The sequence below is a fragment of the Lissotriton helveticus genome, chromosome 9 (genome assembly GCF_964261635.1).
Source record: "Lissotriton helveticus chromosome 9, aLisHel1.1, whole genome shotgun sequence".
NCBI classification, from domain to species: Eukaryota; Metazoa; Chordata; class Amphibia; order Caudata; family Salamandridae; genus Lissotriton; species Lissotriton helveticus.
This window is the reverse complement of record NC_136070.1, coordinates 861901322-861917579: the sequence shown is the minus strand read 5'-3', so window position 1 is coordinate 861917579 and position 16258 is coordinate 861901322.

The following is a 16258-nucleotide window of genomic DNA, read 5'->3' as shown; positions in this document are numbered from 1 at the left end:
GTGGTTGCGCACACCGCTTCCGTTAAAGCCCCTGAAGAGAAGCATATGGAGCTTTGAAACGCGTCGGGCAGATCCCGTATGGAGCGGCGTCTACGAGTGGATCCCCATCCTCACCTATACATAAACCAAGCTGCTGTTCGCGTGCTACTCAAAGGTGGACACCTTCGAGCTTTGATTAATATGCGGCCGTCCAGCCGCGGAGTATGCATCACCCCAGTACCCTGGGGGTCACGAAAGTGAAGCAGCAGTCGTACTTGGAATCGAGGACGGGCCCACTTGTGGAGTCCATATAGGACTTGATTGTGTGCTTCCCGGACCACACTTCCCAGAATGCACAGTCTCATTTGAGCCTCCCATCGGTGGGTGTGTTACATATAAAATGGAGAAGTGGGTCGGTGGTTGCGCACACCGCTTCCGGTAAAGCCCCTGAACAGAAGCATATGGAGCTTCGAAACGCGTCGGGCAGATCCCGTACGGAGCGGCGTCTACGAGTGGATCCCCGTCCTCACCTATACATAAACCAAGCTGCTGTTCACGTGCTACTCAAAGGTGGACATCTTCGAGCTTTGATTTATACGCGTCCGACCAGCCGCGGAGTATGCACCACCCCGGTACCCTGGGGTCACGAAAGTGAAGCAGCAGTCGTACTTGGAATCGAGGACGGGCCCACTTGTGGAGTCCATATAGGACTTGTTTGTGTGCTTCCCGGACCACACTTCCCAGAATGCACAGTCTCATTTGAGCCTCCCATCGGTGGGTGTGTTACATATAAAATGGAGAAGTGGGTCGGTGGTTGTGCACACCGCTTCCGTTAAAGCCCCTGAAGAGAAGCATATGGAGCTTCGAAACGTGTCGGGCAGATCCTGTAGGGAGCGGCGTCTACGAGTGGATCCCCGTCCTCACCTATACATAAACCAAGCTGCTGTTTGTGTGCTACTCAAAGGTGGACAACTTCGAGCTTTGATATATATATATATATATATATATATATATATACATATATCACACCAGTTATAGTTAGCTGGACATTTTACTCATACAAAACCATTGAAATTCCCCCGTTATAGATAGTTGTACTCACTATAACTCGCGCGCCCGCAATCCACTGCTGATGATGTCACATATTACATCATTCATGAAATGGTCAGTGACATCACTGTTGACATCACTGATGACATCTCAAATGACATCACTGATGACATCATTCATTGAATGTCGTTTAGTTTGAAATGTAAATATGTATTATAAACACACTACTTTGCATTGAAGAATAAGTGGATTTATAAATATAAATGTCTGGATGCTGGATATAGTAACAGTGTCATTGATTGTTTCCTTGACTATTTTATAGAGTCTCACTATATATAATGTGTAGTTACTAAACTGTGTGAATGTCTTTATTGTTTTGTCTTTATTGCTATGTAAAAGACTATGGGGGTCGATTAGGATGGCGGACGGAAATGGGTACTGTCCGCTATGGTCGGGGAAATTCAACTCCCGGCAGCGCCATTGAGATTCCGCGGTTGGGATTAGGATAATCATGTCACGAAACTCCGACCGCGGCGGACGGATCATAACAAACACCGTCCACGGTGGTCGGAAGACATCTAACTCCGTCCGCGGCGGACGGAGTCCAATGAACAACCACCGCCGCGGACGGAAACGACCGCGGAAAAAAACACATGTACCGCCATACCTGTGAATACTCCGTGTCCGCAATTAGGATAAATCCGCCTGTACCACGGAACGCACAGCCATCCACGTCCGCGGCGGAAAGAATGCAACGATAAACACTGCATCACTGCGGAAGGCCAACACGCACAACATCCCTAACGTCAAACAAATGTTAGAAAGTGTACCGCAAGTCCAAAGCAAACATACGAACATTGACTACGCCCCCCCCCCGATACACCAACGCCAAGCACAAGCCACCATGACACGTCCCAAGTACCCAATAATGCACACTAGTCAACACGCCCACCTACCACCTGACTGCCAACAACCATTGAGACACGACTATAAAATGACACCCACACACTACCACAATCCTTTGCATCACAGCATTGTTGCTAGCAAGAGGCCCTAATCGAGATACATCTAACTCACATAGAAGACACACAACCACCACCCTACCACACCCACCACACAAACACCCACCACACAATTCCTACACATCACACACCACACACTTGCACCCCCCAAATCACTCAACCCACACACTGAGCACCACACACCATGGCACGCAAAAAAAAACCTACATTCACGGAGACCGAGTTGAAGGTAATGGTAGATGAAATCATCCGTGTTGAGCCCCACATCTTCGGGGCCCAAGTCCAGCAGACGTCCGTGGCGCAAAAGAACCACATGTGGGACAGGATCGTCACTCGGGTGAATGCGTCGGGGACCGTGCCGAGGACGAAGCATGACATTCAGAGGCGGTGGCATGACCTGAAGACCCGGGTGAAAGGCATCCGCGCCAAAAACAATGCAAGAGCCAATCATACTGGCGGAGGAACACCCCCGGAGCCGATACCCTTCACGGATTGGGAGGAGAAGGTGCAGGTGATACTTCACCCAGAGAGTCTAGACGGACTTGATGAAGGAGAAGAGGCTGGTAAGTACAAACCAAGCCCCACGATTAGTACGATATGGTCAGGCTCACACAACTGAGAAGACACATCACCTACGCCCCAACCCCTGCACGTCGGACACCTACTCACAAACATGTACATGGCTACCAACAGGCCCCCATGTTCACGGGGAGGGTGGTGGAGGTGGAGGGTGGGGTGTGTGAGAGGTCCAAACTACAACTCCCAACAGGCCCCCATGTTCACGGGGAGGGTGGTGGAGGTGGAGGGTGGGGTGTGTGAGAGGTCCAAACTACAACTCCCAACAGGCCCCCATGTTCACGGGGAGGGTGGTGGAGGTGGAGGGTGGGGTGTGTGAGAGGTCCAAACTACAACTCCCAACAGGCCCCCATGTTCACGGGGAGGGTGGTGGAGGTGGAGGGTGGGGTGTGTGAGAGGTCCAAACTACAACTCCCAACAGGCCCCCATGTTCACGGGGAGGGTGGTGGAGGTGGAGGGTGGGGTGTGTGAGAGGTCCAAACTACAACTCCCAACAGGCCCCCATGTTCACGGGGAGGGTGGTGGAGGTGGAGGGTGGGGTGTGTGAGAGGTCCAAACTACAACTCCCAACAGGCCCCCATGTTCACGGGGAGGGTGGTGGAGGTGGAGGGTGGGGTGTGTGAGAGGTCCAAACTACAACTCCCAACAGGCCCCCATGTTCACGGGGAGGGTGGTGGTGGTGGAGGGTGGGGTGTGTGGGGTGTGTTCGACCGGAAACAGAAATGTCTACAAATCTATATGAACATGTAATGTCCACATTACTGACCAGCTCTATCTTGTCCCTCAGGTGATCGTGAACTGACTGGGGAAACCAGTACCCGGCCGCAAGCCTCGCCTCCCACACATACCGGACTCTCTGGTGACGATGACACAGACAGCTCCGGTGCGGAGGATGGAGCGGGACCAAGCACACAGCCAGGGCCATCTGGCTCACAGGGACTCCCGGGCCCGACAACCGTCGCATGTGTGACTCCAGCGACACCTGCCTCTGTGATCTGCAGAGTCCCCACCACCACCACCACCACCACCACCACCACCACCACCACCACCAGTACCACCAGTACCACCAGTACCACGACTCCTGCCTGTGCCACCCAGCCTAACCAAGCGCACGATGCAGGTCCATCGGCCTCACACCCAAGCAGGGTGAGTGGGCCACAAAGGAGAGAGGCAACGGGACATCAGCCAATCAGGCGACCCACACACCGCCGTACAGAGGAAGGACAGCTACCCCATCCTGTGGCAGAGTCCCTACAAGCCCTTGCCAGGTGCCAGGCGTCATACGACCGTTCCCAGGAACATTCAGATCGTGCACACCAGGACTCAGTGGACAACACCAACATGTTGCGCGAAATCTCGGGGTACCTTGGCCAGATAGTGCACATCATGGGCCAGCAGACAACAATGTGGAGGGAATGGATTGCCCGGAACAACCCCCCCTCCACCAATTGTCGTAGCGCCACCGCCACCGTCACCTCCACCTCCACCGCCACCGTCACCTCCGCCTCCACCTCTGCCTCCACCTCCGCCGCCGCCGCCACCACCACCTGTGCCCCTGGCGACGGATGTGGCCCATGAACAACCTGCACCCCCAGCTGACTCTGTTCCACCTCAGAGACGGAGGGGCCGCCCGAGGCTGGAAGTGGGTGAGAGCAGTGTTGGAGCGCCATCCACACGCTCCAAGAGGGGCCGCCAATGACTTTGTCACTTCCTGTGCCAGACATTCACCCTGCAAAGTATCCTGTCCCACATAGACAATCATTGCCACTGGTCTGCTGGACTAGCCTGACACCCCCCAATGTGGTGTCAGCACGGACATTTTATCTGCCATTACCTTCAACTCCAACTCCCTCCCCCCCACTTACTTGTAAATATTCACCAGCACAAAAGCACAAACTGTAAATAAATTTCACTTACACACTCAATGATGTTTTGCCTCCATGTTTATTCACATGATTGCCTTCAGAAACAGACGTAAACAGGTTCAGGGATCCTAGTCGTACATGAACATGGCGCTGCAGGAGTGACCTAGGGAAAATCAGAGACAGCAAACACACGTCAGGAAACAGATTCACACACATCACAACACACTGCACAGCAACATTACACAAACTACACTCATCACAAAAGCATGGGATGAGAGGACACACATCATGGAGACTTGTATGTCCAAAGAAATGAAGACACACATATGCAACCATCACAAACAAGAACACACAGCTGATGCACCCCACATCCACACAACACCAGCAAACATACATGAGGCATTGTCAACCGGCACTAGAGGTAGTTACTCACATTCAAGGGAAGTAGCGATCAATGAGCTGGCGCCTCTGGTCCACACCTTCCTCCTCACCACTATCCTCATCAGTCGACATGGGTGGGATGGGAGGCCGAGGAACTTCTTCGTCTTCAGGGTCCAAGAGCAGTTCAATGTCATTGCGTACTGCCAGGTTGTGGAGCATGCAGCAGGCAATCACGATCCTGCATACTTTTCCTGGTGAATAAGGCAGGGCCCCTCCGGTCTTATCGAGGCACCGAAACCTAGACTTTAGCAGTCCAAAGGTACGTTCGATGACTCTCCGTGTCCTTCCATGTGCATCATTGTACCGCATTTCACCCGCTGTAGTAGGATTACGTAGGAGACTGAGGAGCCAGGGCCGGTTTGGGTACGCCGAATCGCCTATGTAGGGGGATGAGAGACACAAACATCACAACAAGATATGGTGGGTACCCCATGCCACACAGAGATCACAAGAGTCCCCACTGCACACTCACCAACAAGCCACGCTTGACCGGGTCGCAGATTTGCCATTAGTTGGGGGACAATGCTGCTCCGCATGATGTGGGCGTCATGTGCGGAGCCAGGAAATCTTGCACACACATGGGAGATGATGTTGTTTGCCAGGCACACCACCTGCACGTTCAGCGAATGGAAGTGTTTGAGATTCCTAAAAACCTGCTCACATGCCCGTGGTGGAATGATAGCGATATGTGTGCCATCAATTGAACCCACAACGTGTGGTATGTGGCCCAGTGCATAGAAGTCTGCTTTGACTGCTGGCAACTCTTCCGGCCGTGGGAAATGTATGTAGTCATTCTTGTACAGCATCATAGCTGTTAAAACATCCCGAAGTACCGTGCTGAACATGGCCTGTGACATCCCCCCGGCATGTCCAACTGTGTACTGAAAGGTGCCAGTAGCAAAGAAATGTAGTACCGCCATAACCTTTGCAGTGGGAGTAATCGAACCAGGATACGTCCTACGTGGCTGCAGATGAGGAGACAATTGTGCAACAAGCTCCAGCAACCGACGTCGATCCAGCCGGAATTTCCTAATCACCTCCTCGTCAACCATATCCTCCAGCACAGTGTATGGCCGATGCACATTTGGAGCCCTCCTGTGTGGGAGAGAGATGTAACTTGGGTCAACTTACAAACGGCGCATACGTGTGCAACTCCATCACATGTGAGCCAACATTAGCAACAACTAAATTTCTAGGGAGAATGGTCATATGTGTGACATCTCTGATAGTCAATACAATACGGAGTGCCCCTTTAACAAAGTGCAGCCACTTGCAACAGGAAGTGTGTCAACGCAACGTAGTCACATGTGAACCTGACTGACGATACGTGTGTCTTCACCCTAATGTTGAGTAGCCACATCACAGACACACATGCAAGTGCATGCACACAAACAATAATGACACACAAACACCATGTCATCATGCACCAATGCCAACACCAATAATGTTGTGCATACGGTAATTACATGCATGGTGACACAACGTCCAAAACACATACACTGAATGCATGTGTACCACCACCACTGTAGTCACCTCGCCAGAACCACACACTGACAACAGATGCATCATTTGGCCATACAGCCGTGATGTACTGTGTAGTTGTGAAGATGTAATAACGTCTGTAGGGTCACACCCGACGTCAACACGTCCAAATGCACATCTGTTGCCCATTGGGTGCCCACCGATGGGCATAGTATGGACACACATGCAATTGTGTATGACATATGACCTTTCCCTATCACGCTCACAACCCTCATGACGCAACTGCACACAACACATCAGGGTGTAGCGTCTGACAAGATAACATAATTGGCGCCGCCATGGCGGTGCACAACTTCCGCTACTTCCCAAAGGCCATACGCGGCCAGCGTCCCTCTTCCCATTGGCTGCATGTGCACGGACCGTCACGGGCACACATCGGCAACCACACGTGCAAGCTTCAGGCACGGATGCTTCAGTTGCAACAATGTTCTATCACTGGCCCCACCATGGCGGTGCACGTACTCAGCGGGGGAGGTGCAGGCCTATACACCCTTTAGTTGTACTCAATGGACATGCTAGTTCATGTCCCCTCTTACAGTCACATTGCATCATCCACCGTACACCGGCCGGAGCGGCCGGGCCAAGGACGGCCGTGCCGGCCATGTACAGAACCGCCGGGCCTAGGACGGCGGTTGTGGACATATACAGAACCGCTGTGCCGGCCATGTACAGAACCGCCGTGCCGGCCATGTACAGAACCGCCGTGCCGGCCATGTACAGAACCGCCGTGCCAGCCATGTACAGAACCGCCGTGCCGGCCATGTACAGAACCGCCGTGCCGGCCATGTACAGAACCGCCGTGCCGGCCATGTACAGAACCGCCGTGCCGGCCATGTACAGAACCGCCGTGCCAGGCCGGGCCTAGGACGGCGGTTGTGGACATGTACAGAACCGCCGTGCCGGCCATGTACAGAACCGCCGTGCCGGCCATGTACAGAACCGCCGTGCCAGCCATGTACAGAACCGCCGTGCCGGCCATGTACAGAACCGCCGTGCCGGCCATGTGCAGAACTGCCGTGCCGGCCATGTACAGAACCGCCGTCCTTGGCCCGGCCGCTCCGGCCGGTGTACGGTGGATGATGCAATGTGACTGTAAGAGGGGACATGAACTGGCATGTCCATTGAGTACATCTTAAGGGTGTATAGGCCTGCACCTCCCCCGCTGAGTACGTGCACCGCCATGGTGGCGCCAGTGATAGAACATTGTTGCAACAGAAGCATCCGTGCCTGAAGCTTGCACGTGTGGTTGCCGATGTGTGCCCGTGACGGTCCGTGCACATGCAGCCAATGGGAAGAGGGACGCTGGCCGCATATGGCCAATCGCAAGTAGCGGAAGCAGTGCACCGCAACAACAGGGCCAGTCATTGGCCCATTTCACAAACACGCTTCCAGGGCTGACCAATTGCTGGCGACGTATGCCACTGACACGTGCTGAGGGCCCTATATATGTGTGTTGGCCAATATGACACTTCCTACCCTGGGGACCAGTGCTGCCTGTTCACCTCGACCTGCTGCTGCTGCTGAGCTGACCACCGACTACTGCCTGTGACCATCACCTCGACCTGCTGCTGCTGCTGAGCTGACCACATCACCTCGACCTGCTGCCGCTGCTGAGCTGACCACCGACTGCTGCCTGTGACCATCACCTCGACCTGCTGCTGCTGCTGAGCTGACCACCGACTGCTGCCTGTGACCATCACCTCGACCTGCTGCTGCTGCTGAGCTGACCACCGACTGCTGCCTGTGACCATCACCTCGACCTGCTGCTGCTGCTGAGCTGACCACATCACCTCGACCTGCTGCTGCTGCTGAGCTGACCACCGACTGCTGCCTGTGACCATCACCTCGACCTGCTGCTGCTGCTGAGCTGACCACCGACTGCTGCTCTAGTGCCATACTCCGTGATCTTGCCATGTCGAGAGGCAAAGAGATCCGGTCTCGTCCCTTCACCGCCGCGGAGCTTGATGTCCTCGTGGACGGTGTGCTCCGCAACTATGGACGCCTCTACGGCGCACCCGGATGGCTGGTAAGTTCAGTGTGGGACATGTTGGTGTGCATGAGGGGGCCAAATAATCATGCCTACTGCAATCTTAGCTGTGTAGTGTGGGCTCGACATATGTTCCTGATTGTGCATGGCTGCTGACAGATATGTGTTGCCCCTATGTGTGTGACAGGCCAACTGTCCACTGACTTACACCCTTTTGTCTCCCATCATGGTAGGTCAAGCTGCACCTTCGCAAGGACCTGTGGAGGAGCATTGCACGGGAAGTACGGGCATTGGGGGTGTGCAACAGACGACATACACACTGCCACAAACGCTGGGACGATATTTCCAGGCTGAGCAAGAATGTAGCGGAAGTGACACTGGGGATGATTCCAAGGACGCCCCGTCTGGCCCGACGCTCCATGACCCCTCTCATGCACCGTATCATTGCAGTGACGCATCCTGAACTGGCCGAACGTCTGAGTGTCGATCAACAGCAAACTAGCGGTGAGCATACAGTCTGTGTAGGAAACTTCTGAGTGCAAAGCATGTATTGGTGCACAGACACAGTATTGAGTTCCATGTTGCGTATGTGTCTCTGTGATGCCATGTTGGTCCCATTGGGTGGGTGTCACTTGACATCCAGGTCCGCCATGTTGACACGCCACTTGCTTAGTAGTTGAGTGTTGAAGCACATCCCCTAGTGGTCCATGGCAGGAAATGTGTGCAGATGTACGTGCTCCTGCCCTGTCCACATGCTGTACATGTGTCACGGCCACCAACGCTCATGTAATGTGAGGATGACTGGTAGAGGTGGGCCGTGTGCAGGATGGGGGCTACAATAACTTTGTCAGCTATGGAATTTGGCAATCCTGGTCCTTCTGTACGTGAGTGTGCCCATGACTTACACCTCTTTTATGTGCATTTCAGCTATGACAGAGGACACTCAGCCACAGACGGAGGAGATTAGTCGAGGAAATGAGTCCGGGTCAGACTTCGCACACACGCAGACTTACACAGAGGAGGGCAACGCCGGAGAGGGGGACAGGACCGTCCCTGAGGACTCGCATGTAGAGACACCATCGTCCTCATCTTCGGAAACTCTTGGTGAGCCTGCACTGTTGTCACAGACTGGGAGTGGGCAATCATCACCTTCTGTCGGAAGACAGCACACAGGGCCCACACTTCCGCCAACTGCACCATGTACTGTTCATGGCTGCAGGAGTAGGGGGAGAAGAGTGGCGTTCAGTGCAGGCACCGCTGCCCCAGCCACGGTGAGCCAAAATGCACTGTGTGCTGAGGCCGTTGATCTGCTGCGACAGCTGTGTGTGGGGCAGACCAATATGACAAATGCTTTCCAGGACCATGATAGGAAGTTGGGGCAGGTGGTGGCATTCATGGAAGGGATGCATGGCGATCTTGTAGGTCTACACAGGACAGTGCAGTCATTGGCATGCAGTGTGTCGTCTGCAATAGTACAGTCGCATGGACAGGGTGCTACTTCTGTTTCCCCATCTACACCACTGGATGTCTCAGGGGGTAGTGAGTATTCTGAGCAGGACTCAAATACAGGTTATTGCACTAGAAGCAGCGTCAGACAGCACGTCAGGGCCCGCAGGGCACAGACCCCATCCCCTAGATCAGCTAACTCTGTTGACGAAGACAACGTCAGATACACTGGAGTACACACACACGATCAACAAGTGTTGTTGGGGGACATGCCTTCAGGAGCTACACAGGCATTCAACACAAAAGGTACTCCCAAGGCAAGGGATACTCACAAGTCCATGGACTATCCCTTGGACAAGGCCACTCAGAAGACAAAGGACCCTCCTAAGAGCAGGGAGACTCCCAAGGGCAGGCCCACAACAGAGGAAAGGGACCCTCCCAAGGACAAGGACAGTCAAAAGACAAAGGCACCTCCTAATAGCAGGGAGAATCCCAAGGGCAGGCCCACAACAGAGGAAAGGGACCCTCCCAAGGACAAGGACAGTCAAAAGTCAAAGGCACCTCCTAAGAGCAGGGAGACTCCCAAGGGCAGGCACACAACAGAGGAAAGGGACCCTCCCAAGGACAAGGACAGTCAAAAGACAAAGGCACCTCCTAAGAGCAGGGAGACTCCCAAGGGCAAGCCCACAACAGAGGAAAGGGACCCTCCCAAGGACAAGGACAGTCAAAAGACAAAGGCACCTCCTAAGAGTAGGGAGACTCCCAAGGGCAGGCACACAACAGAGGAAAGGGACCCTCCCAAGGACAAGGACAGTCAAAAGACAAAGGCACCTCCTAAGAGCAGGGAGACTCCCAAGGGCAGGCCCACAACAGAGGAAAGGGACCCTCCCAAGGACAAGGACAGTCAAAAGACAAAGGCACCTCCTAAGAGCAGGGAGACTCCGGAGGGCAGGCCCACAACAGAGGAAAGGGACCCTCCCAAGGACAAGGACAGTCAAAAGACAAAGGCACCTCCTAAGAGCAGGGAGACTCCCAAGGGCAGGCACACAACAGAGCAAGGTCCATCTCCCAAGGGCAGGGACACACACAGAGAGCAGGTGTCTACTGGAGACAGGTACACCACAGACGACAAGTCTGCTGGCAGGAACAGGGCGGTGACCAGGGCACAGGCAAAATCCAGAGACAACACTCCACCTAAGGATAAGGCACATCCTACGGACAAGGCTTCTAGCATGGACAATGGCGCAATCAAGGACAGGCATACTTCACCCCTGGCTGCACTGAGGCTGATGTTTTCAACTGAACGCCAAACAGATGTCTCCGCGGCGGAGTCCCCCCATACCTCCACTCCCATCCAGCACAGTCAGAAGCAAAGGAGGGAGTCGCCTGTTGTTGCATCCACCATTACACATGAATCTGAGTCCAGGCGGCAGGCACACAGCAAACGACAAGCAGGCTCCAGCACGTCCCCAGAAACCCGATCCCCGGCTGCAGATGCTCCACCTATGGTGGGTGATGATTCTTTAGAGTCCCCACCACTTGGCAGTCCTGTCCTGTCCAGGGTGCACTCACACATCCCTAAGAAACGCAGACACACACCATTGACACCTGCCCACCCCGATGTGGCTCAAGGTCAGCTATCCCCAGCTCCCAGGCCCACCCTGCCTCCTGGCCCATACAGCCCTGTGGCTCATCATTTCAGTGGTCCCAGTGGCGCAGGTGCAGTTGACTCTCATGTATCAGATAGTGGCACTGTGTCTGTTTGGTGTCATGCATCATGTAGTGGCACAGTCTCTGTTCTGCCCTCTCCTGTTGCACGTCCTGGCAGTCTATCTGGGTCTATGGCTCACGTGTCAGTGAGTAGATCTGTGGCTGTGTTGCACACTCCTGTTTCTGGTGCTGGCAGTCTGTCTGGGTCAGTGGGTCACGTGTCAGTGACTACATCTGTGGCTGTGTCTCACATTCCTGTTGCTGGTGCTGGCAGTGTGTCTGGGTGTGTGGCCCATGTGTGTGTCACTCGGGCTGTGTCTGTGTCTCACACTCCTGTTGCTGGTGCTGCCAGTGTGTCTGGGTCCGTGGCCCATGTGTGTGTCACTCGGGCTGTGGCTGTGTCTCACACTCCTGTTGCTGGTGCTGCCAGTGTGTCTGGGTCCGTGGCCCATGTGTGTGTCACTCGGGCTGTGGCTGTGTCTCACACTCGTGTTGCTGGTGCTGGCAGTGTGTCCGAGGCAGGTAGTTCACACAGTCCCCCTGATTCTGTGATGTGAGGTGCTGATCACTTCACTCATATGTAATTTCACATGGTGTGTCCATTGAGAACTGCGTTGCACTCTTGTGGTCCCTGGGACGGGTTGGTTGGGACACGTACTTGTGCTGCCTCTGATGTAGCTGCTCTGTACTCCACAATGCCCTGTTTCTGTTCTGATACTGCATTCTGCCCTCTCACATGCTGCCTCTGATGGACCTGTTCAGTGCAATGGACTGTTGATGCACTTAGCCCCTCTCATATGCTGCCTCTGATGTACCTGCTCTGTTGTCCACAATGCCCTGTTGCTGTTCTGATACTGCATTCTGCCCTCTCACGTGCTGCCTCTGATGTACCTGCTCTGTTGTACACAATGCCCTGTTGCTGTTCTGATACTGCATTTTGCCCTCTCACGTGCTGCCTCTCATGGACCTGTCCAGTGCAATGGACTGTTGATGCACTTAGCCCCTCTCACGTGCTGCCTCTGATGGACCTGTTCAGTGCAATGGACTGTTGATGCACTTAGCCCCTCTCACGTGCTGCCTCTGATGGACCTGTTCAGTGCAATGGACTGTTGATGCACTTAGCCCCTTTCATATGCTGCCTCTGATGGACCTGCTCTGTTGTCCACAATGCCCTGTTGCTGTTCTGATACTGCATTCTGCCCTCTCACGTGCTGCCTCTGATGTACCTGCTCTGTTGGGCACAATGCCCTGTTGCTGTTCTGATACTGCATTCTGTCCTCTCGTTTACTGCCAATGATGTACCTGCTCTGTTGGGCACAATGCCCTGTTGCTGTTCTGATACTGCATTCTGCCCTCTCACATGCTGCCTCTGATGTACCTGCTCTGTTGGGCACAATGCCCTGTTGCTGTTCTGATACTGCATTCTGCCCTCTCGTTTACTGCCAATGATGTACCTGCTCTGTTGGGCACAATGCCCTGTTGCTGTTCTGATACTGCATTCTGCCCTCTCGTTTAATGCCAATGATGAACCTGCTCTGTTGGGCACAATGCCCTGTTGCTGTTCTGATACTGCATTCTGCCCTCTCACATGCTGCCTCTGATGTACCTGCTCTGTTGGGCACAATGCCCTGTTGGTGTTCTGATACTGCATTCTGCCCTCTCACATGCTGCCTCTGATGTACCTGCTCTGTTGGGCACTATGCCCTGTTGCTGTTCTGATACTGCATTCTGCCCTCTCGTTTACTGCCAATGATGTACCTGCTCTGTTGGGCACAATGCCCTGTTGCTGTTCTGATACTGCATTCTGCCCTCTCGTTTACTGCCAATGATGTACCTGCTCTGTTGGGCACAATGCCCTGTTACTGTTCTGATACTGCATGATGCCCTCTCACGTGCTGCCTCTGATGTACCTGCTCTGTTGGGCACAATGCCCTGTTGCTGTTCTGATACTGCATTCTGCCCTCTCGTTTACTGCCAATGATGTACCTGCTCTGTTGGGCACAATGCCCTGTTGCTGTTCTGATACTGCATTCTGCCCTCTCACATGCTGCCTCTGATGTACCTGCTCTGTTGGGCACAATGCCCTGTTGCTGTTCTGATACTGCATTCTACCCTCTCGTTTACTGCGAATGATGTACCTGCTCTGTTGGGCACAATGCCCTGTTGCTGTTCTGATACTGCATTCTGCCCTCTCACATGCTGCCTCTGATGTACCTGCTCTGTTGGGCACAATGCCCTGTTGCTGTTCTGATACTGCATTCTGCCCTCTCACATGCTGCCTCTGATGTACCTGCTCTGTTGGGCACCATGCCCTGTTGCTGTTCTGATACTGCATTCTGCCCTCTCGTTTACTGCCAATGATGTACCTGCTCTGTTGGGCACAATGCCCTGTTGCTGTTCTGATACTGCATTCTGCCCTCTCGTTTACTGCCAATGATGTACCTGCTCTGTTGGGCACAATGCCCTGTTGCTGTTCTGATACTGCATTCTGCCCTCTCACGTGCTGCCTCTGATGGACCTGTCCAGTGCAATGGACTGTTGATGCACTTATCCCCTCTCACGTGCTGCCACTGATGGACCTGTTCAGTGCAATGGACTGTTGATGCACTTAGCCCCTCTCACGTGCTGCCTCTGATGGACCTGTTCAGTGCAATGGACTGTTGATGCACTTAGCCCCTCTCATATGCTGCCTCTGATGGACCTGCTCTGTTGTCCACAATGCCCTGTTGCTGTTCTGATACTGCATTCTGCCCTCTCACGTGCTGCCTCTGATGTACCTGCTCTGTTGGGCACAATGCCCTGTTGCTGTTCTGATACTGCATTCTGCCCTCTCGTTTACTGCCAATGATGTACCTGCTCTGTTGGGCAAAATGCCCTGTTGCTGTTCTGATACTGCATTCTGCCCTCTCACATGCTGCCTCTGATGTACCTGCTCTTTTGGGCACAATGCCCTGTTGCTGTTCTGATACTGCATTCTGCCCTCTCGTTTACTGCCAATGATGTACCTGCTCTGTTGGGCACAATGCCCTGTTGCTGTTCTGATACTGCATTCTGCCCTCTCGTTTACTGTCAATGATGTACCTGCTCTGTTGGGCACAATGCCCTGTTGCTGTTCTGATACTGCATTCTGCCCTCTCACATGCTGCCTCTGATGTATCTGCTCTGTTGAGCACAATGCCCTGTTGCTGTTCTAATACTGCATTCTGCCCTCTCGTTTACTGCCAATGATGTACCTGCTCTGTTGGGCACAATGTCCTGTTGCTGTTCTGATACTGCATTCTGCCCTCTCACATGCTGCCTCTGATGTACCTGCTCTGTTGGGCACAATGCCCTGTTGCTGTTCTGATACTGCATTCTGCCCTCTCGTTTACTGCCAATGATGTACCTGCTCTGTTGGGCACAATGCCCTGTTGCTGTTCTGATACTGCATTCTGCCCTCTCGTTTACTGCCAATGATGTACCTGCTCTGTTGGGCACAATGCCCTGTTGCTGTTCTGATACTGCATGCTGCCCTCTCACATGCTGCCTCTGATGTACCTGCTCTGATAGGCACACTGCCCTGTTGCTGTTCTGATACTGCATTCTGCCCTCTCGTTTACTGCCAAGGATGTACCTGCTCTGTTGGGCACAATGCCCTGTTGCTGTTCTGATACTGCATTCTGCCCTCTCACGTGCTGCCTCTGATGGACCTGTTCAGTGCAATGGACTGTTGATGCACTTAGCCCCTCTCACGTGCTGCCTCTGATGGACCTGTTCAGTGCAATGGACTGTTGATGCACTTAGCCCCTTTCATATGCTGCCTCTGATGGACCTGCTCTGTTGTCCACAATGCCCTGTTGCTGTTCTGATACTGCATTCTGCCCTCTCACGTGCTGCCTCTGATGTACCTGCTCTGTTGGGCACAATGCCCTGTTGCTGTTCTGATACTGCATTCTGTCCTCTCGTTTACTGCCAATGATGTACCTGCTCTGTTGGGCACAATGCCCTGTTGCTGTTCTGATACTGCATTCTGCCCTCTCACATGCGGCCTCTGATGTACCTGCTCTGTTGGGCACAATGCCCTGTTGCTGTTCTGATACTGCATTCTGCCCTCTCGTTTACTGCCAATGATGTACCTGCTCTGTTGGGCACAATGCCCTGTTGCTGTTCTGATACTGCATTCTGCCCTCTCGTTTACTGCCAATGATGTACCTGCTCTGTTGGGCACAATGCCCTGTTGCTGTTCTGATACTGCATTCTGCCCTCTCACATGCTGCCTCTGATGTACCTGCTCTGTTGGGCACAATGCCCTGTTGCTGTTCTGATACTGCATTCTGCCCTCTCACATGCTGCCTCTGATGTACCTGCTCTGTTGGGCACAATGCCCTGTTGCTGTTCTGATACTGCATTCTGCCCTCTCGTTTACTGCCAATGATGTACCTGCTCTGTTGGGCACAATGCCCTGTTGCTGTTCTGATACTGCATTCTGCCCTCTCACATGCTGCCTCTGATGTACCTGCTCTTTTGGGCACAATGCCCTGTTGCTGTTCTGATACTGCATTCTGCCCTCTCGTTTACTGCCAATGATGTACCTGCTCTGTTGGGCACAATGCCCTGTTGCTGTTCTGATACTGCATTCTGCCCTCTCGTTTACTGCCAAT